Here is a 27,632-nt window from a genome sequence, read left to right on the forward strand (position 1 = left end):
CAGTGCCCGCTCACTGTTCTTGCTGCCCTGTTTTCCTAGTATCGAGCGCCCTGCACTCTGGCCCGGATGGCTGGGGCTGGGTGTTCGGCAGCCCTGGGCCCCATCTCCCTCCCGCTCAGCCTATTCTTCTCCCGCCGGGAGCTGGGGGCAGGGGCGCTCGGCTCCCGCGGGGCCGGGGCTTGTATCTTACCCCTTTCACCAGTCGCTGGGTTCTGTCAGGTGCGGATGTGGTCTGGATATTGTCCTGTGTCCTCTGGTCTTTATTCTAGGAAGGGTTGTCTTTGTTATATTTTCATAGATATATGTTGTTTTGGGAGGAGATTTCCGCTGCTCTACTCACGCCACCATCTTCCGCCCTCCTTTATGTTTTTTTATGTACAATATCACGTCATGTGCAATCAGTGTCAGTTTAACTTCTTCCTTACCAATCTGGATGCCTTTTATTTCTCTTTGTTGTTTGAGTGCTATGGCTAGGAAGTCCAGAACTGTGTTGAATAAAAGTGGGGAGAGTGGGCATCCTTGTCTTATTCTCAGTCTTAAAGGAAAAGCCTTCAGCTTCTCTCTGTTAAGTATGATGTATGTTGGCTGTGGGTTTGTCATATATGGCCTTCACATGTTGAGGTGCTTGCCCTCTATACCCAATCTGTTGAGAGTTTTTATCATAAATGGATGTTGAATTTTGTTGAGTATTTTTTCAACTTCTATGGTGATGATTATGTGGTTTTTGTACGTTTTGTTGATGTGATGGATAATGTTGATGGATTTTCAAATGTTGTATCATCCTTGCAATTCTGGAATAAACCTATTTGATCATGATGGATGATCTTTCTGATGTATTTTGAATTTGGTTTGGAGTATTTTGTTGAGTATTCTTGCATCTATATTCATCAGGGATATTGGCTTGCAATTTTCTTTTTTTGTGATGTCTTTGCCTGGTTTTGGCATTGGAGTGATGCTGGCCTCATAGAATGAGCGTAAGTCCCTCCTCTTCTACTTTTTGGAAAACTTTAAGCAGGATGGGTATTAGGTCTTCACTACATGTTTCATAAAATTCAGCGGTGAAGCCATATAATCCAGGGGTTTTTTTCTTAGGTAGTTTGTTGATCACGAATTCAGTTTCGTTACTGGTAATTGGACTGTTCAGATTTTCTGTTTCTCCCTGGGTCAGCCTTGCTAGGTTGTATTTTTCTAGAAAGTTGTCCATTTCTTCTAGGATATGCAGTTTGTTAGCATATAATTTTTATAGTATTTTCTAATAATTTTTTTTTCTGTGGCATCTGTAGTGATTTTCCATTTCTCATTTCTGATTTTGTTTATGTGTGTAGACTCTTTTTTGTTGATATGTCTGGCTAGGAGTTTTTTAATTTTATTTTCTTGAAGAACCAGCTCCTGCTTTCATTGATTTCTTTCTATTGTTTTATTTTTCTCGATTAAATCTTTTTCTGCTCTAAGCTTTATTATGTCCCTCCTTCTAACTTTGGGCCTCAATTTTTCTTCTTTTTTAGTTTAATTAATTGTAAGTTTAAACTGTTCATATGGGATTGTTCTTCTTTCCTGAGGTAGGCCTTTATTGCAATATACTTCCCTCTTAGCATGGCGTTTGCTGCATCCCACAGATTTTGTGTTGTCGAATTATTGTTGTCATTTGTCTTCATATATTGCTTGTTCTATGTTTTTATTTGGTCGTGGATCCATTGGTTGTTTAGGAGCCTGTTGTTAAGCCTCCATGTGTTTGTGGGCTTTTTCGTTTTCTTTGCATAATTTACTTCTTCTTTCAACCTTTGTGGTCTGAGTAGGTGTTTGGTACAATTTCAATCTTTCTGAATTTACTGAGGCTCTTTCTGTTCCCTAGGATATGATGTATTCTTGAAAATGTTTCGTGTGCACTTGAGAACAATGTGTTTCCTGCAGTTTTGGGTGTAGAGTTCTGTAGATGTCTGTTAGATCCATCTGTTCTAGGGTGTCATTCAGTGCCTCTGTGTCCTTACTTATTTTCTGTCTGGTTGATCTGTCCTTTGAGTGGTGTGTGGACGTCTCCTATAATGAATGCATTGCATTCTACTTCCCTCTTTAATTCTGTTAGTGTTTGCTTCACATATGTAGGTGCTCCTGTGTTGGGTGCATAGATATTTTAAATGGTTGTATCCTCTTGTTGGACTGACCCCTTTATCATTATGGAATGTCCTTCTTTGTCTCTTGTTGCTTTCTTTGTTTTGAAGTCTATTTTGTATGATACAGGTACTGCATCTCCTGCTTTTTTCTACCTGTTGTTTGCATGAAATATGTTTTTCCATCCCTTCACTTTTGGTCTTTGTATGTCTTTGGGTTTGAAGTAGTCTCTTGTAGGCAGCATATAGATGGGTATTGCTTTTTTATCCACTGTGTAACTCTATGTCTTTTGGTTGGTGCATTCAGTCCATTTACATTTAGGGTGATTATTGATATGTACCTACTGCCATTACAGGTTTGGTTTTGTGGTTACCAAAGGGTCAAGGGCAGCAGTACCTGCAGGGCCTCCTGCGCGTCCCGTGGGGGGAGGTGGTGTAGGAAGCCGCCCTGGCCGGCTGGTCCATCCGAAATTCCTAGTGGGTGGGTCAGCGAGTTAGGAAACAGGTGAGGGGGTGGGGGGGGCGCGGGGCCGCGAGCCTCCTCCCCTCGGCCAATCAGCAGCTTAAGCAGCCCCTGGGAGGGCGCACTTTCTTCCCTGCACCCGGCGAGGAGGAGGACGGCAGCGGCGTCTCCTCAACTGCAGGCGGACTCCTCAGGAGCCTCGGCGCGGCCCTGGCACTGGCTGCGGGGCCGCCGAAGGCGTTCTGACGGAAATTTCCCTGCTTACAACTTCGCCGCCGCCGCTGCGCTCCTGGAGGCCCGCCGCTGCCTGATAACGGGCCGCTATGCTGCACCGTAGTGCCCGAGAGCCCGGCCAAAGTTGAGCGCAGGCCGGCGGCGCGAGTGGTGGCCGCTCCGGACGCTCCAGCTGCACTTGCTCCAGGCGCTGGTTCAAGGTAGGATGGGCGCTGGCGCGGGGTCCCCTGAGGAGCGGGCCAGTGGTGCGCGTGGCCCCCTGAGGAGGGGGCTAGTTGGGGTGGGGGGTGTATTGGGATGTGGCCGCCAGGCATGGGTGTTTTGTGAGTCTACTGATGTTTTGTTCCTTCGTTTTTTCTTTGTTGTTATACTTCACAAATGAGGTAAATCATTTGGTACTTGTCTGTGTCCGCCTGGCTTATTTCACGGAGCATAATACCCTCTAGCTCTATCCATGTTGTTGCAAATGATAGCATTTGTTTCTTTCTTATGGCTGAGTAGTATTCAATTCTGTATATTTACCACCTCTTCTTTTATCTATTCATCTACTGATGGGCACTTAGGCTGCTTCCATATCTTGGCTCTTGTAAGTAGTGCTGCAGTAAACATAGGGGTGGCACATGTCTTTTTTAATCTGAGAAGTTGTTTTCTTTGGGCAAATTCCTAGCAGTGGAATTCCTGGGTCAAACGGTATTTCTATTTTTAGTTTTTTGTGCAACCTCCATATTGCTTTCCACAATGGTTGAACTAGTTTACATTCCCACCAGCAGTGTAGGAAGGTTCCCTTTTCTCCACATCCTCGCCAGCATTTGTTGTTCCTAGTCTTTTGGACGCTGACTGTCCTAACTGGTGTGAGGTGATACCTCATTGTGGTTTCAATTTGAATTTCCCTTATAATTAGCAAGGTGGAGCATCTTTTCATGTGCCTGTTGACCATCTGAATTTATTCTTGAAGAAGTGTCTGTTCAGATACTCTGCCCAATTTCTAATTGGATTATTTGCTTTTTGTTTGTTGAGGTGTGTGAGCTCTTTATATATTTTGGATGCCAACCCCTTATCGGGTATGTCATTTATGAATATATTCTCCCATACTATAGCATGTCTTTTTGTTCTACTGCTGGTGTCCTTTGCTGTACAGAAGCTTCTTAGTTTGATATAGTGCCACTTGTTTATTTTTGCTTTTGTTTCTCTTGCCTGGGGAGATATGTTCATGAAGAAATTCCTCATGTTTATGTCTAAGAGATTTTTGCCTGTGTTTTTTCCTAACAGGGCTCTGGTTTCATGACTTAGATTCAGGTCTTTCTTTAATACATTTTGAGTTTACTTTTGTATATGGGGTTAGACAATGATCTAGTTTCATTCTCTTACATGTAGCTGTCCAGTTTTGACAACACCAAGCTGTCCAGTTTTGACACCACCAGGCTGTCATTTCCCCACTGTATAGCCATGGTTCCTTTATCATATATTAATTGACTATATGTACTTGGGTTAATATCTGGACTCTTTATTCTGTACCCCTGCTCTATGGGTCTGTTCTTGTGTCAGCACCGAATTGTCCTGATTACTGTGGGTCTGTAGCAGAGCTTGAAGTTGGGAAGTGAGATTCCCCCTGCTTTATTCTTCCTTCTGAGGATTGCTTTGGCTAGTCTGAGTCGTATGTGGTTCCATATGAATTTTTGAACTATTTGTTCCAGTTCGTTGAAGAATGCTGTTGGTATTTTGATAGGGAATGCATTGAATCTGTAGATTGCTTTAGGCAGGATGGCTATTTTGACAATATTAATTCTTCATACCCAAGAACATGGGATGAGTTTTTCCATTTGTTAGTGTCCTCTTTAATTTCTCTGTAGAGTGTCTTGTAGTTTTCGGGGCATAGGTCTTTCACTTCCTTGGTTAGGTTTATTCCTAGGTATTTTATTCTTTTTGATGCAATTGTGAATGGAATTGTTTTCCTGATTACTCTTTCTGCTAATTCATCGTTAGTGTACAGGAATGCAACAGATTTCTGTGTATTAACTTTGTATCCTGCAACTTTGCTGAATTCAGAGATTAGTTCTAGGAGTTTTGGAGTGGATTCCTTATGACTTTTTATGTACAATATCATGTGATCTGCAAACAAGGACAGTTTGACTTCTTCTTTACCAATCCGGATGCCTTGTATTTCTCTGTAATTTGTCTGATTGCCGTGGCGAGGACCTTCAGTAGTATGTCGAATAAAAGCGGGTAGAGTGGGCATCCTTGTCTTGTTCCCGATCTTAGAGGAAATGCTTTTAGCTTCTCACTGTTAAGTATGATGTTGACTGTGGGTTTGTTATACATGGTCTTTATTATGTTGAGGTACTTACCCTCTATACCCATTTTGTTAAGAGTTTTTGTCACGAATGGATGTTGAATTTTGTTGAATATGTTTTCAGCATCTGTGGAGATGATCCTGTGGTTTTTGTCCTCCTTTTTGCTGATGTCGTGGATGATGTTGATGGATTTTCTAATACTGTACCATCCTTGCATACCTGGAATAATATATCCTACTTGATCATGATGGATGATCTTTCTGATATATTTTTGAAGTCAGTTTGTTAATATTTTGTTGAGTATTTTTGCATCTATGTTCGTCAGGGATATTGATCTGTAATTTTCTTTTTTTATTTTATCTTTGCCTGGTTTTTTGTATTAGGGTGATGCAGGTCTCATAGAATGAGTTTGGAAGTATTCCTTCCTCTTCTACTTTTTGGAAAAGTTTAAGGAGGATGGCCATTAGATCTCCACTAAATGTTTGATAAAAGTCAGTGGTGCAGCCATCTGGCTCAGGTGTTTTGTTCTTAGGTAGTTTTTTGATTACCAGTTCAGTTTCGTTGCTCATAATTGGTTTGTTCAGATTTTCTGTTCTTTCTGGGTTAGCGTTGGAAGGTTGTATTTTTCTAGAAAGTTGTCCATTTCTTCTAGGCTATCCAATTTGTTAGCATATAATTTTCCGTTGTATTCTCTAATAATTCTTTGTGTTTCTGTGGTGTCCATAGTGATTTTTCCTTCCTCATTTCTGATTCTTTTTATGTGTGCAGACTCTTTTTCTTGGTTAGTCTGGCTAGGATTCTATCTATTTTGTTTATTTTCTCTAAGAACCACCTCCTGCTTTCACTGATCCTTTGTACTGTTTTAGTATTCTCGATTTTATTTATTTATGCTCTAATCTGTATTATGTTTCTCCTCCTGCTGACTTTGGGCCTCATTTGTTCTTCTTTTTCTAGTTGTGATAATTCTGATTTTAGACTGTTCATATGGGATTGTCTTCTTTCCTTAGGTAGGCCTGTATTGCAATATACTTCCCTTGGGAGTCTTCCTTGGGAGCTGGGAAAGTCACCTGAGTGGAGGCCAGGATTCCCCTTCAGAGGCATCTCCTTGGACGCCAGGGACTGAGGAAGGCCGTGGGCACCTGTGAGAGCCTAGGCTGAGGCTGCACTTCAGCGGCTTCTCAAAGGCCCGCGTGTCTGGGATCAGACCCCGACAGCCCGACTGGGTATCCATGAGGAGTGTCCCTCTTTCTGTCTGCCTGACTTCCAGCCTGCCTCTCCAGGACACCCTGGCCTCTGAGTCAGGTAGGGGGCGTTCCTAACTCTCTTCTAACTTCATCAGCATCACGGACCCCGATGCTCACCACCGCAAGGTAGGAGATCTACACTTCACTTTTATTCCTGTCTAAATGGTGTTCTTTTTATCTAATAAAAATGTGTCTGTGCACCCGTTAGCCACCTAAAAGACAATTATCGTCGGCTACCAGTGTTAAGTCTTGCTGAAAGTTTCCTAGTGTGTGCCATCCATGATTCCCACCTCTGGATAGATGGGAATGTCAGGGAGTGGCTGCGCAGAGCTCCTGCTTTCCCCTTGTAAGCTACGGGCTGGGACGGCAGACCGGACTAGTAGACAGTGGTCCTTGGATCTCGGCTCCGGCCGATGGATCCGATGGCGCGGAGTGAACCTCCGGCTAGGCTGCTGCCTATGAGAGAGTCACAGATGACCCCTGACCTCTTGTCTCACCGGTCAGATTTCTTACAGTGGGTGACTAGCAGGGTGATTCCCAGGCAGTGGCAGACACTGGTGTTTAAGTGTAGAGACCCCCCCTCATAAATGTCCATGGCAGCCTCTGAATTTTATCTGTGGCTTTGGAAAAAGTTCCCTTGCTCCTCATTCAAAGCCATCCTCTTAGGTGTGGGCCACTTTCTCCTGTATAATGTAAATGAAGTCTGTGCAGTAGTCAGGCTGAAACCTGAGTCCAACATGTAAATGGTTCTATGCTATTGACCTCCCTTCCTTAGAGGCAGTCATCCTGGGGCTGTGGCATTTCCCTACCTGTAGCTCCAGGGAAGGAAAACAGGCTTGTGAGTCTGACCAAGGCTCTGGCAGTGATATGTCACACAGTCCCTACACTTATCGGACAGGCAGGGGGCTCTCAAGGAATAATCCCGAGTGTACTATGCTAAAGCTTGTGCAAAGAAAACTGGGATCTAGATTACAACTCCCAAAAGGCATAAAGTAGGAGCACACTGGTAAGGTCGCACTAAAAATCCAGAGCTCTGAGGCGACTCTTGCTTAGTGGGAAGGCAAGAGGGAAATCAAGGCAAGGTGCAGGCCATGGTGGTAAGCAGTGGTGAAACCCAGTAGGCCTGGCAGAGGAGGTGATTGACCACTGTCAGCCAGGCTCCAAGGCGAGGGGACGCCCTCACGGAGAGAGAGGCTGACCAGGTGCTGGATGTGAGGCCCCACACAGGGAGCACCCTGGCTGGCCTGCGGGGGCCAAGGCAGGTGCAGGCCCCGTAGGTCTTTGTGCCTGTGCGCTGATGTCACCCCCGTGGTCCTGCCTGGTGGCCCTTCTCCAGAGAGCATGGGTAGTCACAGGTAAGGGGGCCTCCTTTTGGGGACACCCAGGGCTGGTGTTAGTTAGTGGCCCTTTGCTTGCTGAGGTGACAGGCCAGCTAGATTGCTGGGAAACTGCTCCCCTCTGTGCTGTCAAGGTGTGAACATGGCATTTCACTGCATTTAGGCACTTAGATGTGAGTGAGGTCTATTTGAAATGGAATTGTAGCTTTTAGAGCTATGTTTCTTTCTGTTCCTATGAAAAAGGTGCTGAGCCTAAGGAGTTGGGTGAAAGTGGCAGGAATTCTAAGAATATTTATGTCCTTGCATTTCTGTTTAGGGAAGTGATTCTGAAGTAATTTTTTACTCATATATGAAAGTGATGAGTAAAGTCACATTAAACATGTCGAAATGACGTGATAATGTAGTAGAAATACAGCCCCCACACCTTGGCCTGATACATAGGAGACACGCCATTGGCGCTCTTTGCTCTCCTGTCCTGCTTTCTTACCTTAACAAACTTCATTGTTCAGAGTGGTCCCATCCACATTTCAAGCAAAATCTTTCTAAAACTGCATAGAAACACTTGGCAGGATATCCCCAGAGACTAGTGGAAAAATTACTCTTTCTGATCACTGTTTGCTTGCCAGTTGTTCTCTCTGTCCCGCGTTCCTTTCCTATTTCTGCATTTCCTGTGATTGTAGACCGAGAGGGGCAGTGGTGCGCATCTCTGCTAGACGAGCCTTTGGGGCTGTTCAGGGGCTGTGCTTCTGTGGTGTTGGCAGTGCTCTTACCTTAAACATAGCCTGTCCTGTGAATTATTCACGCGGGGTTACTTCTCTTATGCAATCAAAATTGTAGAAAACCCGTTAGCTTTTTCTGTTGTGAGTTGTATTTCAGATCTAACCCGATTTCTTAGGCACAGTATATGTTCCTTTTGAATTGTAAGCATAAAGCAACAGATCACTTTCTATGTTCACCTACATCATTAGCTGTAAAGAATTAGATCAACGTGTAAGTTTCATCAAATTGTGGAGCATACCAGTGTTCTAGCTTTGAATAATTCTGTGTGATCGTGTAAGAATCACCTATGTCTTAGCACACAGTTCACCAGCACCTACCATCATTTGCAGGAAAGTCTGCCAGTTCTAATTTGATTTTTTTTTCACTGTTTGCTTACTTTCACCTCGGAACTAATGTTTAAATATGTTTTAGACATTTTCTGATTAGAATATATCGAGATGAAACATAGAACGTAGAATGTCTTTATGGTCACACGTTCTGTTCTCATTATTGTAATGTGAGTATGTGAGTTACAGACACTTGATTTTGTTTCATTACTGATGAAATATAGAGAGATTCTTGGAGTTTATGAGCCAGTCACACTGGACCATTTTATTTTATGTTCTTTTAAGCAGTCTTTTGAATATGCTCAGCCATGAAGTGAAGTACACACCCATAGTATCTGAATCTCTACATATATTTATGCTGACATTTTTTCAGAGGGACCCCAGGACACAGCCATACCAGTGAAACAATTACCTAAAAAATAACCTGCCAGATAAGATTATGTATAATAAGTAAATAACACACATGCATTCTCCATTAAATGTGGAAACTGTAACACAGTTTGGAAATTATGTATCTTCTGGGGTTAATTATATCTCTGTGACATAAATAGTATCTTTAAAAAACAAAACAGTAGAACTAGTTGACAATCAAAATTAATAGTAGTTTCTAGCAGATAGTTTAAAGATAATAAGTGTTAAACTATGAAAAGTGTTTTAGGATGTTTTTATTTTAAGATAGTTTCAGATTTACAGAAAATTTGCAAAGATAGGGCAGGGTTTCGCAATTTGCTCAGATCACTTCCCCTCTTACTACCATCATTACAGTTCGTTGTTACAGTTACAGACAGTGATGCTGCACTGTCACCATCCGCCATCGATTCTTTCCCTCAGATTTCCATAGTTGGACCCTTTCTCGCAGATCCAGTTCAGGACACCTCAGTACATCCAGTGACCTTGTCTCCTTCGGACACTCTTCGTTATTGGCATTTCTGAGACGTTCTTTGCTTTGGATGATCTTTTCCATTTTCAAGATTCTTTGCCATTAATATTGTAGAATTTTTCCTCAGTCGCACTTAAAGTGACATTTCTCTTGTGATTACTTGGAGTTGTGTTTTATGGGGAAGAAGGTCACAGAGGGCAAGTACAGTTCACAGCACCTCATGTGAAGGTCAAGTGCTCTGAAGGAGACTTACATTGTTGATGTTGTTTCAAATGGCAGGATTTTTTTTTCTTTCTTAAAGCTCAGTAACATGCCGCTGTGTGTGTGTGTTTCTGTGTGTGTGTGTGTTTCACATGTTCATTCATGTACCGACGGACATTTAGGCTGCTTCCTTATCTTGTCTATTGTAAATAATGCTGCAGTGAACATAGAGATGCATATGTCTTCTCAAATTAGTATTTTCATTTGGGGTAAATACATAAAGCAAAATTGCTGGTATATATGGGAGTTTTATTTTGAATTGTTTGAGAAGCTTCCATACTGTTCTTCACATTGGATACACCAATTCCCATTCTCAACAATCAAGGGTTCCTTTTTCTCCACATCCTTGTATGTTACTTTTTGTCTCCAATTCAAACTTCCATTCTAAAAGATTTGAATTGAGATCTCATTGTAGTTTTGATTTGTGTTTCCCTGACGATTAGTGATACTGAGACTCTTTCCATGTGTCAGTTGGCCATCTACATGTCTTCCTTGGAAAAATGCCAATCTAGGTCCTCTGTCCATTTTTTTAATTGGATTACGTTTTTAGTAGTAGTTGTAGGAGTACTTTGTATGTTTTATATGTTAACCCCAAATTGAATATGTCATGTGCGAACATCTACCATTGAGTACATTATTCTTCTGTATGGTTGATGGTGTCCTTCGCATTACAGAGCGTTTTAGTTGGATGTAGTCCCATTTGTTTATTTTAGCTTTTATTGTCATCAACTCAGGAGAGAGATAGAAAAAAACTGTTGCTAAGAGCAGAGTCAAAGAGCTTGCTGCCCATATTTTCTTCCAGGAATTTTGTGGTATCAGATCTTACATTTAAGTCTTTCATTCATTTTGAGTTTCTTTTTGGATATGTTTTACGAAAGTGTTCCTCCTTTTATGTAGCTGTCCAGTAAAACTCACACCATTTATTATTTTTTTTTGTAGATAATTATTTTTTATTGAAGGGTAGTTGACACACAGTATTACATTACATTAGTTTCAGGTGTACAACATAGTGATTCAACATTTATATACATGACAATTCTAGGTACCAGCTATCGCCATACCAAGCTGTTACAATATCTTGACTATATTCATTACATCCCAGTTACTTAATATTTTACCATTGGAAGTGTATACTTTTTTTTTGTTTTGTTTTTTGTGAGGGCATCTCTCATATATATTGATCAAATGGTTGTTCACAACAATAAAATTCTATATAGGGGAGTGAATGCTCAATGCACAATCATTAATCCACCCCAAGCCTAATTTTCGTCAGTCTCCAATCTTCTGAGGCATAACAAACAAGTTCTTACATGGAGAACAAATTCTTGCATAGTGAATAAGTTCTTACATGGTGAACAGTACAAGGGCAGCCATCACAGAAATCTTCGGTTTTGCTCATGCATTATGAACTATAAACAGTCAGTTCAAATATGAATACTCATTTGATTTTTATACTTGATTTATATGTGGATACCACATTTCTCTCTTTACTATTATTATTTTTAATAAAATGCTGAAGTGGTAGGTAGATACAAGATAAAGGTAGAAAACATAGTTTAGTGTTGTAAGAGAGCAAATGTAGATGATCAGGTGTGTGCCTGTAGACTATGTGTTAATCCAAGCTAGACAAGGGCAATAAAACATCCACATATGCAGAAGATTTCTCTCAGAACAGGGGGGGTGAGGTTCTAAGCCTCACCTCTGCTGATCCCCAATTTCTCACCTGATGACCCCCCTGCGACTGTGCCTGTCTTAGGTTGTTCCTCCCTTGAGGAATCTTACCCGTCTCTGGCTAACCAGTCATCTTCCGGGGCCATACAGGGAAATGTAAAGTTGGTAAGTGAGAGAAAACCCTTATTGTTTGAAATGGTTAGCTTTTTATTTCTTTGCATATTTATGCCCTGTAGCTTCTATGCCCAGCATTTGTCTTGAGGTATCTTTACCACTTGGAAGAATTATGATACTCGGTAAATTTGATATGAGGCACGAATTCTATTTAAGGGTTGTAATTAGGAAGGAAGAAGAAAAGCTATAGAAGTAGCAGGCGGCAAAAAACCTGGGAAGATTGGTTATTTCTTTGACATATCTTCTTGTAGAGTAACTTCAGCATGTATAGGTTTTAAGCTACTACTTAAATTGCGCACACACATTAACATAATAGGAGTATAGTTACATAACCAAAGCATACCTGTAATTACCAGCCATCTCCAGTGAAACCAAGAAAACCAGTTAGGCACCTTAGGCATTTGTGAAAACTTATCTATGATATGGTGGATATGGTCCAACTGAACTTGAACAGTCTGAGAGAAATCAGACAAATTAAAACAACGCATTCCTGGGGAATGTTCACATCCCTTATGTTCTTTTAACAGTAAATAGTCTGTAGTTGTAAGATTTTGGAGCGCTACAATTTGCACTTCTCCTAGTTCTTGATTGAGTTCCAACAGTATAGATCCAGTCAAATTTGTTGTTTTACTGTATGCACAGGCCAGCTTAGATATCTCCTTCCTCATTCCCATGGCAAGTCCAGGAGCTGGTGGGATGAGTGCATCTACAGCTGTAGCAGTGCGTGGATCTTTGTTGGGGTTTTTTCATGATCATTTTCTGGCATGAGTCTTCCAGAGAGTGCTGACGTTGGAAGTTCTTTTTCATATCGTATCTTTGTTCATTTTTGGGGTAGCCCAATTAGGCTTTGATCCTCTGTATAAACACAAACAGACCCTTTGCCTACACTTTTATATGCCCTTTATACTCTTGTGTAGAACTCATTGGAGGTTACCACACAGGAACTGCCCTTTTTTTTTTTTTTTTTTGGTATCACTAATCTACACTGACATGACGAATATTATGTTTACTAGGCTCTCCCCTGTACCAGGTCCCCCCTATAAACCCCTTTACAGTCACTGTCCCTGAGCATAGCAAAATGTTGTAGAATCACTACTTGCCTTCTCTGTGTTGTACAGCCCTCCCTTTTCTCCTAACCCCCATGCATGCTAATCTTAATACCCCCCCTACTTCTCCTCCCCTTATCCCTCCCTACCCACCCATCCTCCCCAGTCCCTTTCCCTTTGGTACCTGTTAGTCCATTCTTGAGTTCTGTGATTCTGGTGCTGTTTTGTTCCTTCAGTTTTTCCTTTGTTCTTATATTCCGCAAATAAGTGAAATCATTTGGTATTTCTCTCTCTCCGCTTTGCTTGTTTCACTGAGCATAATACGCTCCAGCTCCATCCATGTTGCTGCAAAAGGTTGGATTTGCCCTTTTCTTATGGCTGAGTAGTATTCCATTGTGTATATGTACCACATCTTCTTTATCCATTCATCTATTGATGGACATTTAGGTTGCTTCCAATTCTTGGCTATTGTAAATAGTGCTGCGATAAACATAGGGGTGCACTGATCTTTCTCATTCTTGATTGCTGCATTCTTAGGGTAAATTCCTAGGAGTGCAATTCCTGGGTCAAATGGTAGGTCTGTTTTGAGCATTTTGATGTACCTCCATACTGCTTTCCACAATGGTTGAACTAACTTACATTCCCACCAGCAGTGTAGGAGGGTTCCCCTTTCTCCACAGCCTCGCCAACATTTGTTGCTGTTTGTCTTTTGGATGGCAGCCATCCTTACTGGTGTGAGGTGATACCTCATTGTAGTTTTAATTTGCATTTCTCTGATAATTAGCGATGTGGAGCATCTTTTCGTGTGTCTGTTGGCCATCTGTATTTCTTTTTTGGAGAACTGTCTGTTCAGTTCCTTTGCCCATTTTTTAATTGGGTTATTTGTTTTTTGTTTGTTGAGGCGTGTGAGCTCTTTATATATTCTGGATGTCAAGCCTTTATCGGATGTGTCATTTTCAAATATATTCTCCCATACTGTAGGGATCCTTTTTGTTCTATTGATGGTATCTTTTGCTGTACAGAAGCTTTTCAGTTTAATATAGTCCCACTTGTTCATTTTTGCTGTTGTTTTCCTTGCCCGGGGAGATATGTTCAAGAAGAGGTCACTCATGTTTATGTCTAAGTGGTTTTTGCCTATGTTTTCTTCCAAGAGTTTAATGGTTTCATGACTTACATTCAGGTCTTTGATCCATTTTGAGTTTACTTTTGTATATGGGGTTAGACAATGGTCCAGTTTCATTCTCCTACATGTAGCTGTCCAGTTTTGCCAGCACCATCTGTTGAAGAGACTGTCATTTCGCCATTGTATGTCCATGGCTCCTTTATCAAATATTAATTGACCATATATGTCTGGGTTAATGTCTGGATTGTCTAGTCTGTTCCATTGGTCTGTGGCTCTGTTCTTGTGCCAGTACCAAATTGTCTTGATTACTATGGCTTTATAATAGAGCTTGAAGTTGGGGAGTGAGATCCCCCCTACTTTATTCTTCTTTCTCAGGATTGCTTTGGCTATTCGAGGTCTCTGGTGTTTCCATATGAATTTTTGAATTATTTGTTCCAGTTCATTGAAGAATGTTGCTGGTAGTTTCATAGGGATTGCATCAAATCTGTATATTGCTTTGGGCAGGATGGCCATTTTGACGATATTAATTCTTCCTAGCCACGAGCATGGGATGAATTTCCATCTGTTAGTGTCTCCTTTAATTTCTCTTAAGAGTGACTTGTAGTTTTCAGAGTATAAGTCTTTCACTTCCTTGGTTAGGTTTATTCCTAGGTATTTTATTTTTTTTGATGCAATTGTGAATGGAGTTGTTTTCCTGATTTCTCTTTCTGTTGGTTCATTGTTAGTGTATAGGAAAGCCACAGATTTCTGTGTGTTGATTTTGTATCCTGCAACTTTGCTGTATTCCGATATCAGTTCTAGTAGTTTTGTGGTGGTGTCTTTAGGGTTTTTTATGTACAGTATCATGTCATCTGCAAATAGTGACAGTTTAACTTCTTCTTTATCAATCTGGATTCCTTGTATTTCTTTGTTTCGTCTGATTGCCGTGGCTAGGACCTCCAGTACTATGTTATATAATAGTGGAGAGAGTGGGCATCCCTGTCTAGTTCCCGATCTCAGAGGAAATGCTTTCAGTTTCTCGCTGTTCAATATAATGTTGGCTGTGGGTTTATCATAGATGGCCTTTATTATGTTGAGGTACTTGCCCTCTATTCCCATTTTGCTGAGAGTTTTTATCATGAATGGATGTTGAACTTTGTCAAATGCTTTTTCAGCATCTATGGAGATGATCATGTGGTTTTTGTCTTTCTTTTTGTTGATGTGGTGGATGATGTTGATGGACTTTCGAATGTTGTACCATCCTTGCATCCCTGGGATGAATCCACTTGGTCATGGTGTATGATCCTTTTGATGTATTTTTGAATTCGGTTTGCTAATATTTTGTTGAGTATTTTTGCATCTACGTTCATCAGGGATATTGGTCTGTAGTTTTCTTTTTTGGTGGGGTCTTTGCCTGGTTTTGGTATTAGGGTGATGTTAGCTTCATAGAATGAGTTTGGGAGTATCCCCTCCTCCTCTATTTTTTGGAAAACTCTAAGGAGAATGGGTATTATGTCTTCCCTGTATGTCTGATAAAATTCCGAGGTAAATCCATCTGGCCCGGGGGTTTTGTTCTTTGGTAGTTTTTTGATTACCGCTTCAATTTTGTTGCTGGTAATTGATCTGTTTAGATTTTCTGTTTCTTTCTGGGTCAATCGTGGAAGGTTGTATTTTTCTAGGAAGTTGTCCATTTCTCCTAGGTTTCCCAGCTTGTTAGCATATAGGTTTTCATAGTATTCTCTAATAATTCTTTGTATTTCTGTTGGGGTCCGTCGTGATTTTTCCTTTCTCGTTTCTGATACTGTTGATTTGTGTTAACTCTCTTTTCTTCTTGATAAGTCTGGCTAGAGGCTTATCTATTTTGTTTATTTTCTCGAAGAACCAACTCTTGGTTTCATTGATTTTTGCTATTGTTTTATTCTCAATTTTATTTATTTCTTCTCTGATCTTTATTATATCCCTCCTTCTGCTGACCTTAGGCCTCATTTGTTCTTCTTTTTCCAATTTCGATAATTGTGACATTAGACCATTCATTTGGGATTGCTCTTCCTTTTTTAAATATGCTTGGATTGCTATATACTTTCCTCTTAAGACTGCTTTTGCTGCGTCCCACAGAAGTTGGGGCTTAGTGTTGTTGTTGTCATTTTTTTCCATATATTGCTGGATCTCCATTTTGATTTGGTCATTGATCCATTGATTATTTAGGAGCGTGTTGTTAAGCCTCCATGTGTTTGTGAGCCTCTTTCCTTTCTTTGTACAGTTTATTTCTAGTTTTATGCCTTTGTGGTCTGAAAAGTTGGTTGGTAGGATTTCAATCTTTTGGAATTTTCTGAGGCTCTTTTTGTGGCCTAGTATGTGCTCTATTCTGGAGAATGTTCCATGTGCACTTGAGAAGAATGTATATCCTGTTGCTTTTGGATGTAGAGTTCTATAGATGTCTATTAGGTCCATCTGCTCTACTGTGTTGTTCAGTGCTTCTGTGTCCTTACTTATTTTCTGCCCAGTGGATCTATCCTTTGGGGTGAGTGATGTGTTGAAGTCTCCTAGAATGAATGCATTGCAGTCTATTTCCCCCTTTAGTTCTGTTAGTATTTGTTTCACATATGCTGGTGCTCCTGTGTTGGGTGCATATATATTTAGAATTGTTATATCCTCTTGTTGGACTGAGCCGTTTATCATTATGTAGTGTCCTTCTTTATCTCTTGTTACTTTCTTTGTTTTGAAGTCTATTTTGTCTGATATTAGTACGCAACCCCTGCTTTCTTCTCGCTGTTGTTTGCCTGAAATGTGTTTTTCCATCCCTTGAATTTTAGTCTGTACATGTCTTTGGGTTTGAGGTGAGTTTCTTGTAAGCAGCATATAGATGGGTCTTGCTTTTTTATCCATTCTGTTACTCTGTGTCTTTTGATTGGTGCATTCAGTCCATTTACATTTAGGGTGACTATTGAAAGATATGTACTTATTGCTATTGCAGGCTTTAAATTCGTGGTTACCAAAGGTTCAAGGTTAGCCTCTTTAGTATCTTACTGCCTAACTTAGCTCGCTTATTGAGCTGTTATATACACTGTCTGGAGATTCTTTTCTTCTCTCCCTTCTTGTTCCTCCTCCTCGATTCTTCATATGTTGGGTGTTTTGTTCTGTGCTCTTTCTAGGAGTGCTCCCATCTAGAGCGGTCCCTGTAAGATGTCCTGTAGAGGTGGTTTGTGGGAAGCAAATTCCCTCACCTTTTTTCTTGTCTGGGAATTGTTTAATCCCACCGTCATATTTGAATGATAGTCGTGCTGGATACAGTATCCTTGGTTCAAGGCCCTTCTGTTTCATTGTATTAAATATATCATGCCATTCTCTTCTGGCCTGTAGGGTTTCTGTCGAGAAGTCTGATGTTAGCCTGATGGGTTTTCCTTTATAGGTGACCTTTTTCTCTCTAGCTGCCTTTAAAACTCTTTCTTTGTCCTTGATCTTTGCCATTTTAATTATTATGTGTCTTGGTGTTGTCCTCCTTGGATCCTTTCTGTTGGGGGTTCTGTGTATTTCCGTGGTCTGTTCGATTATTTCCTCCCCCAGTTTGGGGAAGTTTTCAGCAATTATTTCTTCTAAGATACTTTCCATCTCTTTTCCTCTCTCTTCTTCTTCTGTAACCCCTATAATATGGATATTGTTCCTTTTGGATTGGTCACACAGTTCTCTTAACATTGTTTCATTCCTGGAGATCCTTTTATCTCTCTCTCTGTCAGCTTCTATGTGTTCCTGTTCTCTGGTTTCAATTCCATCAATGGCCTCTTGCATCCTATCCATTCTGCTTGTAAACCCTTCCAGAGTTTGTTTCATTTCTGCGATCTCCTTTCTGGCATCTGTGATCTCCGTCCGGACTTCATCCCATTTCTCTTGCGTATTTCTCTGCATCTCTGTCAGCATGTTTATGATTCTTATTTTGAATTCTTTGTCAGGAAGACTGGTTAGGTCTGTCTCCTTCTCTGGTGTTGTCTCTGTGATCTTTGTCAGCCTGTAGCTTTGCCTTTTCATGGTGATAGGAATAGTCTGCAGAACTGGGACGAGTGACGGCTGGATGGACTTCCTTTCTTGTTGGTTTGTGGCCCTCCTCTCCTGGGAGAACAGCGACCTCTAGTGGCTTGTGCTGCGCAGCTGCACGCAGACAGGGTTTCTGCTTCCTGCCCGGCTGCTATGGAGTTAATCTCCGCTGTTGCTGTGGGCGTGGCCTGGCTCGGGCAGCTGCTCCAAAATGGTGGAGTCGCGTTGGAGCAGGAGCTGCTGGGAGGCTATTTATCTCCGTAAGGGGCCTCCCTGCTCCCTGCAGCCCAGGGGTTAGGGTGCCCAGGGATCCCCGGATTCCCTACCTCTGGATTAAGTGTCCCGCCCTGCCCCTTTAAGACTTCCAAAAAGCACCTGGCAAAACAAAACAACAACCACAAAGGAAAAAAAAAATTTAAATTTAATTAAAAAAAAAAAAAAAGGTGGCCGCTCGTTTTTCTTTATTCTCTGGCGCCTGCCTCAGGCATCTGCTCACCAGTCTTGCTGCCCTGTTTCCCTAGTATTGGGGTCCCTATTCCTTTAAGACTTCCAAAAAGCACTAGCCAAAACAAAACAGCAAAAAAAAGAAAAAATGGTCACTCGCTTTTCTGGTGTCCTCTGGCGCCAGGCCACCGGTGCCCGCTCACTGTTCTTGCTGCCCTGTTTCCCTAGTATTGGGGGCCCTATCCCTTTAAGACTTCCAAAAACCACTCGCCAAAACAAAACAGCAAAAAAAAAAAAAAAAAAAATTGGTCGCTCGCTTTTCTTATGTCCTCTGGCGCCCGGCCTCCGGTGCCTGCTCACTGTTCTTGCTGCTCTGTTTTCCTAGTATCCAGGGCCCTGCACTCTGGCCCGGATGGCGGGGGCTGGGTGTTCGGCAGTCCTGTGCTCCGTCTCCCTCCCGCTCTGCCTATTCTTCTCCCGCCGGGATTTGGGGCGATGGACGCTCGGCTCCTTCCGGGCCAGGGCTTGTATCTTACCCCGTTCGCGAGGCGCTGGGTTCTCTCAGGTGCGGATGTGGTCTGGATATTGTCCTGTGTCCTCTGGTCTTTATTCTAGGAAGGGTTGTCTTTGTTATATTTTCATAGATATATGTTGTTTTGGGAGGAGATTTCTGCTGCTCTACTCACGCCGCCATCTTCCGCCCCTCCTCTCCACACCATTTATTGAGGAGATTTTTTTCCCATTATATATTCTTACCTCCTTTGTCGTGAACTACCTGACCATGTAAGTGTGGATTTAATTATGGGCTCTTTACTTTGTTCCACTGATATAAGGATCTGTTTTTTTGTGCCAATACCATAATGTTTTGATTACTACAGCTTTGTAGTATAGTTAGAAACTGGGGAGCATAATACTTCCAGCTTCGTTGTTTCTCAGTATTGCTTTGGCTGTTTGGGGTCTTTTGTGGTTCCACAGACATTTTGGGATTATTCTAGTTCTGTGAAGAATATGATAGGTATTTTTTTTCAGGATTCTAACCTTCTTTATACTCTCTTTTTATTGGTGAAGGGGATAACTTGGTACATTCTTCAAATTATAAAATAATTTAGTCACAGGGATGGAAATATAGCATAGGTAATGTAGCTCCTAGCATTGTAATATCTTCTTGTGCTATGAGTACTTTGACAGAGATTGCATTGAATCTGTAGTTTGCTTTCCATGGTGTGGACATTATCACAATACTAATTCTTCCAATCCATGAGCGGGGTTTATCTTTCCACTTATTTGCGTAGTTCAGCTTATTTCATCAGTATTTTGTGGTTTTGAGCATATGGTTATTTTACTTCTGTGGTTAAATTGATTCCTAGGTATTTTATTCTTTCTGCGGCATTTGTAAGTAGGAATGATGTTATAATTTCTTGCATTTTGCAATCATTCTTAGTGTATAGAAACACAACAGACTTTTGAATATTGATTTTGTATCCTGCACCTTTTTTGAATTCATTTACTACTTCTAATACATTTTTGGTGAATGCTTTTGAGTTTTCTACATATAGCATGAAGCCATCTGCAGATAGTGACAGTTTTAATACTTCCTTTCCAATTTGAACATCTTTTATTTTTCTTGGCTAATTGCTATGGCTAGGACTTTGAGTATAATGTTGAACAAAAATGGCAAGAGAGGGTATCCTTAACTTGTTCCTGTTCTCAGAAAAAAGCTTTCAACTTTGCACTGTCGAGTATGATAGCTGTGGGTTTGTCATATATGTCTGTTTTTATGTTCATACCCACTTTGTTTCAAATTTTTATCATAAATGTATATTGAATTTTGTCAAAAGTTTTTCTGCATGTGTTGAGATGATCATATTTTTATCCTTCATTTTGTTGCTGTAATGTGTCAAATTGATTAATTGTGGATATTAAACTATCCTTGCATCCCCAGAGTAAATCCCACTTGATCATGATGCATGACCGTTTTATTGTATTGTTGAAATTCCCCTTTCTGGTCTCAGCCTATATGTGACCTCCTAGAAATGACTTCCTTTAGCCTGGTCCTCCTTCCCGTCATGAACTGCTATCTCAGTGCCCTGTTTAGTGACTTAATGTAACTGGTTACAACTGGATTTTGTCTTATTTATCTTTTTCCTCATTTTGTTTACTTTGGTCTTCCTTCCATGCAGAAGACTGGTCTTGCATGATTGTACTCCCCTGACCTGGCACAGCAGTGAGCGTAACACAAGTTATGAACATTATTTTGAATATTGTCATATAATGATTATACAACTTGCATACTTGGTCATTCAGTAACCCAAATATATAATTGCCATGTATATTTCTTCCTCTTCCACACTTCCTGAAAACACTGCAGAGCCTTAAAGGTGAAGTCTGTGTCTTATCATGTTAATGAGAGACTTTTAGACCCCACCTGATGGTGGGGGCTGGAGGTTGAATCAGCCAATGGTAGAGTCAGTCATGACTATACAGTGAAGCCCTCAGCAACATCAATGAGATGGGTATCTCTCTCTCGGGATCCTGCTTCTCTGTCGGAGAGAGCTTCCTCGCTTGGGGAACCAAAAGGATTCCGTGTGTAACAGAGCTAGTCCCCAGGCCCCAAACTCCGCAAGGATAGAACCTCCTTTATTTGGGAGCTTGCCCTACGTGTGTCTTCATTTGGCTGTTAAATTGCATTCTTTAGGGCACCCGTTTTTTTTTTGTTGTTTTTTTTTTTGAATAATTATTTTTTATTGAAGGGTAGTTGACGCACAGTATTACATTACATTAGTTTCAAGTGTACAACACAGTGGTAGAACATTTATATACATAATTCTAGGTTCCAGCTATCACCCTACCAAGCTGTTACAATATCTTGACTATATTCCTTATGCTATACATTACATCCCGGTTACTTATTTATTTTACCATTGGAAGTCTGTCCTTTTTTTTTTTTTTTTTTTTTTTTTGTGAGGGCATCTCTCATATTTATTGATCAAATGGTTGTTAACGACAATAAAATTCTGTATAGGGGAGTCAATGCTCAATGCACAATCATTAATCCACCCCAAGCCTAATTTTCGTCAGTCTCCAGTCTTCTGAGGCATAACAAACAAGTTCTTACATGGAGAACAAATTCTTACATAATGAATAAGTTACATGGTGAACAGTACAAGGGCAGTCATCACAGAAACTTTCGGTTTTGCTCATGCATTATGAACTATAAACAGTCAGTTCAAATATGAATACTCATTTGGTTTTTATACTTGATTTATATGTGGATACCACATTTCTCTCTTTATTATTATTATTTTTAATAAAATGCTGAAGTGGTAGGTAGATACAAGATAAAGGTAGAAAACATAGTTTAGTGTTGTAAGAGAGCAAATGCAGATGATCAGGTGTGTGCCTGTAGACTGTGTGTTAATCCAAGCTAGACCAGGGCAATAAAACATCCACGTATGCAGAAGATTTCTCTCAGAACAGGGGGGGTGAGGTTCTAAGCCTCACCTCTGCTGATCCCCAATTTCTCACCTGATGACCCCCCTGCGACTGTGCCTGTCTTAGGTTGTTCCTCCCTTGAGGAATCTTACCCGTCTCTGGCTAACCAGTCATCTTCCGGGGCCATACAGGGAAATGTGAAGTTGGTAAGTGAGAGGGAAGCCTTATTGTTTGAAAAGGTTAGCTTTTTACTTCTTTGCATATTTATGCCCTGTGGCTTCTATGCCCAGCATTTGTCTTGAGGTATCTTTACCACTTGGAAGAATTATGATACTCGGTAAATTTGATATGAGGCACGAATTCTATTTAAGGGTTGTAATTAGGAAGGAAGAAGAAAAGCTATAGAAGTAGCAGGCGGAAGAAAACATGGGAAGATTGATTATTTCTTTGACTAGGGCACCCGTTTTTAAACTGCTAAATGTGTTTTTCTGAGTTCTGTGACCACTCCAGCAAATTAATCAAATCTAAGTGGGAGGACATCGGAACCTGCAATCTGTAGCCAGTTCTGTAGAAGCACAAGTCACTGACTGGGGCCTGCGACAGGCATCTGGAGGGGCAGGTGGGGAGTCTTGTAGGATGGAGCCCTTCACCTGGGGAATCTGGTGCCGTCTCCAGGCAGATGCCATTAGAACTGAGTTGAGTTCGTAGACACGTTACCAGTGTTTAAGAATTGCCTGGTGTCTGTGAGATTACACACACATGCACACACACACGCCCAATCTTGGAATCGTGTCCACAAACTCAAAAGGAGTTGTACTACGATTTGTATGAGAAAACACATTTGGTGTCACGGTGCTGGGATTTGCTAGAATTGCCCACGTGCTCTGAAATATGTGGTTTTTGAAGTGAAAGAATGGAAGGGCAGGGGATGAGGAACCTTTGATGCCTGGACGGCTGCCCACTCACCCTTGGTATGAAGGAGTAGCTGCCCTAAAATTGGTTACTAAAGGTAAAAGTTAGCAGTGGAATTTAGAAATAGCAGTGGACCCACCTCCTAAGGAGTTGGCTTGGTGGCTATGTAAGGAAATGCAGATGAGTAAGAAGCAGGCTAAATAATCCTTTCCCTGGTTGTTGTTATCTGTAATAGTCAAAATGAAAATGAAAGAAAGTGCTGGGTCAGGGCTTGATGCAGAACCAAGCTGGGATTTGGGTCAACCTGAGCCTCGGCCATGAGCCTCAAAGCCGCCTAGAAAGGGAAAATGATGTCAAGCAACACAGAGTACCTCTAAGACCTCAAGTCGCCAAGAAAATAATGTAGGAGGAGGCAAAAGCCAGGAAATGTGTGAAAGCAGGGAACATAGTGTAAGGGAACTGGCTCCCTGTGTGGACCGGTGTCCCCAGCTTCCTGAAGAATTTTTAGTAAAGGGCATCGTGAGGGCCCCAGCCTGGGGGCCGTGTCTGGTTTTGAATGCCTCCGAGTGGCAGGGCGTGTTTGGGCTGATGCGGGACCCTCTCTCCCTCTTGGGCAATCACAGGGGGCTGGGAGTGATCCAGACACACGGGAGGTTATTCCCGAGGGAACAGCCTGCCTGGCGGACTGTGTAAAAGCCACTGTGAGGTCTGTATGTCCTGAGAACGGGGACTGCCCAGCCGCCCCTCTAAGTGCAGATGGAGCACCCCAGATGGAAGAGCTGCTAATGCTTCCTATGTGGGACTGGCTTTGCAGTGACCGAGGTAGGCGCCCACTGAATGGTCCTGGTACACAGGTCACGGTGAGTGCTGAGGCTAAGGGCCCGTGTAACCTGACGGCTACAAAATCGAGCAGTTTGAGGAGGCTTCTCAGATTTCTTACCTCAGCTTCCCCTCGTGGGTCTTACGATACCAAGAACATGAGCATAACTAGGAAGATGGGGAGAGACAAAGGGGAGAGTGAAGGGACTCGGGCCAAGTGAGTGGGAGTTTTCAGATGGTTATTGAAAAATTGTGTGAATCAAGCAGACACTGCTGGGGTTGAAAAAAGGTATTAATGTAGCAGTACCAGAAAGTGGGTGAGCCGGTGGGAACCCCTGTTGTTGCTGCAACATTACAGCAGCCCAAAAACTCCACTCTGTGTACCCCAGTTCGGAGGAATTTAAAAACCCTGAAGTCCATGATTACAATAAGGAAACTGACTGGGAATCCCCGGGAGTGGTGGTCAGGCAGGTTAATCAATCTAAAGATAGACAAAAGTGCCAGGGTCTTCTGGCCGCACCCCAGCCTGGGACCTGAGACCGTTCGCATGTATGTGGGAAAAATGGCCAGGGGGAGGAGGAAAATGGCCCTGGGGCTCCTTGGTACAGGAGCCCAATGCACTATGATACCAAAACCTATTGGTGAAGTCTTAGCAGGGGCTAAGGTTAGAGTGGGAGGATATGGAGATGCAGTGGCTGATGGTATTGAGGTGGAAGTTTGGATGAAAATTGAGTGTTTGAGCACGTTTTGCTTGAGGTGGTTGCGTCCCCTTTACCTGAAAGGATTATTGGGGTGGATACTGTGTCTGACTGGGGTTGGCTTCCCCTGCCTAATACAGTAACACAGAAGGCATGTAAGCCCACCCTCAGGCCTGTTTAGTCGGACATGCTAAATTGGGAATGGCTGGAACTTGACAAACATATCACCATTCTTAGGAGTGCCATGCTGGAAGCTGGAGCGCTGCTGTCCGCAGATCTGCTGTGCAGTAGTCCTGTGTGGCCTGTGCAGAGGTGGACGGCACATAGAGACTATTCAAGCTTAAATGAAATGGGTGCCGCCCAAGGTCCCAGCAGTTCCAGGCATGGTCTCAGCCGTAGAGAAAGTACAGCAGGTTGGAGGAGGCTGGTACCCCTGGATGGACCTTACAGATGCTCTCTTCTCCGAGCCCGGTTTGCCTTCAGGTGGGAAGGATCCCAGTTTGCCTCTGCTGTGCTAGGCGGGGATCTGAGCTCCACGGCTGATTGTCACCACGTGGTCAGGAGGGATATGGACTTGGCGCAACGCTTGAGTGTAATAATACACGATGTTGGTGACATTATGGTAATACCAGAAACGGAGGAGCTGGCTAGGACTCATTTGAATGCAACAAGGACATACGTGCCCAACCAGGGCTGGTTAATAAATCCAGCGAAGGTCCAAGGTCCTGCTCAGTGAAATTCGTAGGAAGAACATGGGCAGGAGCCACCCAGGATATTCCAGAAGTGTGACTATCAATAAACTGCTGTCACTCCCCCACCAGGTCCAAACAAGAAGCCCAGCACTTGCTTGATTTATTTGGGTTTTGGAGGACTCACATTCCACACCGGGAACTATTTCTAGCTCCTGTGTGTAAGACTCCATTAAAGAAACCTGCATCTGAGTGGGGTCCTGAACAGAAGCAGGCCACGTCAGAACTATACATGGCAGCTGTGTGCTTGACACCATCGGGCCCTTGTGACCCCCACTGAGACAGGATTTTGGAAGTGTCTGCCCCCCACACCCATGCAGACTGCACCTTGTGGGAATAAAAAGAAAACGAGCACCTCCCAGCTGTGACCCTTGGGATTCTGGACCAGAAAATTCCCACATGGTGCTGCCTGGTACACACCACTTGGGAGACAATTATGAACATGCTGTTGGGAATTAATCAAGACTGCTTAAGTGACCAAAGTAAGTAAAACAATTTTGAAACCTGAGATACCCATACGTGTTGGGTGATGTCAGAGAAACACCCTAATGGGGAAAACAGAGCCGAGAAGAGTCCCATAATCAAACTGATATCGTTCCTGCAGGGGCAGGCTGCCAGGAGGATGCAAGGAGGCGCCCATGGATCCACGAGCAGGCAGCCTCATCTCCTCTGGGACCGACACTGGAGCCCCCCGGGAACTGCATGGACGGTGCCCTAGGAGCAGCTCTCAGCTGAACAACAGAGCTGCTTGGTTTACAGAGGGCAGTTCCAGGAGGCATGGACTCCTTCCTGGTTGGAGGGCTGCTGCAGTAAGACCAGGGGATGGCAAGACTGGCTGGGAGGAAGGAGATAAACATGATCTCAGTGGGCTGAATTCCATGCCCTTTTCTGGGCAGTGACGGGAGAATGGAGCAGTGAGGAAAGCCCCTCGTGCTGGGGTTCCTATGACTTGGGGCTGTGGATACTGGCCTGACTGTGTGGCCACGTAGACAGGAAATGGGAAACTGGACTATGAAAGCAATGCCCACGTGGACAACGGCCATATGGATATTGCCCTGGGAATTTGAGGGGCACGTTAAAGCAGGCCATGTTGGTTTGTATCAGAAGAAGCCTTTCTAGGAGTGGGAGGTGACTGTAGCCACCAGGTGGGCCTGCTGGTGCGGCCCTTGGAGGCAGCCGCCGGGGTCCATACAAAGAGTGGCTGTGGGGAGCTGCAGCAGCGCGCGCACAGGCTGAGTCTACGCGTATTCCTCTTGCACCCTGTGAGGCACGGAATGCCAGCAAGACCTGTTCCGACTGTCAGCTAAAGAGACAGACACTGCATTTGGCTATGGGGAAAGTTCCCCAGTGGGCACGCCCTGCACATAGCTGGCCAGTGGGTGAGATTGGATCAACGCTGCTACCGCTCGGAGGCTGTAAGTGGGTCGTTAGCAGAGTAGACACTTATTCGGGACTATGCTTTGCATACCCAGTGGTAGGTGAAATGCTGAAGACACCGTTTAAGGTTTGGAACTGAAGATTCTATACCAGTTTGGACAGCCAGGTTACATCTCCGACCAGGGGACACGCTTTACCGACCATGCTGTTCCACGGTGGGCCGAGAAACATCCCATCAGACGGATGTACAGTGTTGCATGTCACTCTCAGAGCAATGGTTTAATAGAAAATTGGAACGGGCTGTGGGAACATTGGCTGTGTAAAATGGGAGATAAAGGCACGAGGGGCTGGCTTACATGCCTTCAAGAGCGGGTGCTCACACTCAACGTGAGGCGGCTAAGGGAGGGTAGGTTCCTCTGCTTCTCCAGGGGTCTGGGGAAGGGGGTCTGGGAGCGGTTGCTAGTGCACTGTTCTGTTCTTACTCACACCACCACAACTTTGTTTTTTCCTAACCCATTCAATGGTTCCAGGAACACAGCTGCTTCTGAGGGTGCCAGCGCAGTGAACTTTACTAATTAAGCAAGAAGATGTAACCACACCCTTAAATCTTTATGCCATAATTCCTAAGCGCCTGCTGAGGTGAATGGTGCCTTGACCCCAGGTAGCCAGGTCAGAACTGATAGCAGAGCTGTGGCCGGGAAAGCCCCCAGGCTCTGCTCCTTGGTAACCCTACCTTCCTTGGGTGGGAGGGGGCTGAGGGGAGGCACTTGTGAGACTGGTATTGCTGCCAGCCATCTGGACCAGCACTGTAGCCAGACCTGATGTCCACTCCACAGGCAGAAAAATCTGGGTAAAGATAAATGGCAAATGAAGAGAGGAGGAAATTACAGCTTAGGGTACAGGGATGGATAAGTGGGTTATGCCTGGAGAGAGATCCAGCATTTTATTAATACCTCAATAGATAGAGCCTCAGACCAAGAAAATAGTACCTGTCGGCCAAAGCACACCACATGCCCCAAAAGGTGAAGCTCTGTGTTTGCCAAGACCACCACTGCGTTTGCAGCCTGGCAAGGTTGAATGGCAGCCTGCAAAACGGAGTTACATCACTCTGGGAGAAACTCTGGTCATAAGATAACGTTGACAAACTGAACCAATATAAAATGCTTGTAATGAGTTTATAGGTCAAGTGAGTTATCAGTGTAAATCTGTCCCCACCCCACACTGGCGTCTCCAAATGTCAGGCCTGTTTGCACTG

At 43.0% G+C, this 27,632-nt stretch overlaps 2 long non-coding RNA genes across 3 annotated transcripts in view; both read left to right on the plus strand.

The window, feature by feature from the left end:
* The window catches only part of LOC130682346 (uncharacterized), a 49,166-nt gene that overhangs the window by 12,541 nt on the left and 8,993 nt on the right, over window positions 1-27,632 (plus strand). The window contains exons 2-3 of one of the 2 annotated variants that reach the window (XR_008995574.1): window positions 2,753-3,005; window positions 6,104-8,679. This is a non-coding gene — a long non-coding RNA (uncharacterized LOC130682346). Of the gene's footprint in view, window positions 1-2,752; window positions 3,006-6,103; window positions 8,680-27,632 lie in introns of those variants that run through there. The other variant, XR_008995575.1, reaches the window with a different exon arrangement.
* LOC130682347 (uncharacterized) lies at window positions 23,185-26,678 on the plus strand. Its single transcript, XR_008995576.1, has 2 exons — window positions 23,185-25,482; window positions 25,605-26,678. It is a non-coding gene; the product is annotated as an uncharacterized LOC130682347 (long non-coding RNA).

Source organism: Manis pentadactyla, unplaced genomic scaffold (assembly GCF_030020395.1).
Source record: "Manis pentadactyla isolate mManPen7 unplaced genomic scaffold, mManPen7.hap1 scaffold_297, whole genome shotgun sequence".
NCBI classification, from domain to species: Eukaryota; Metazoa; Chordata; class Mammalia; order Pholidota; family Manidae; genus Manis; species Manis pentadactyla.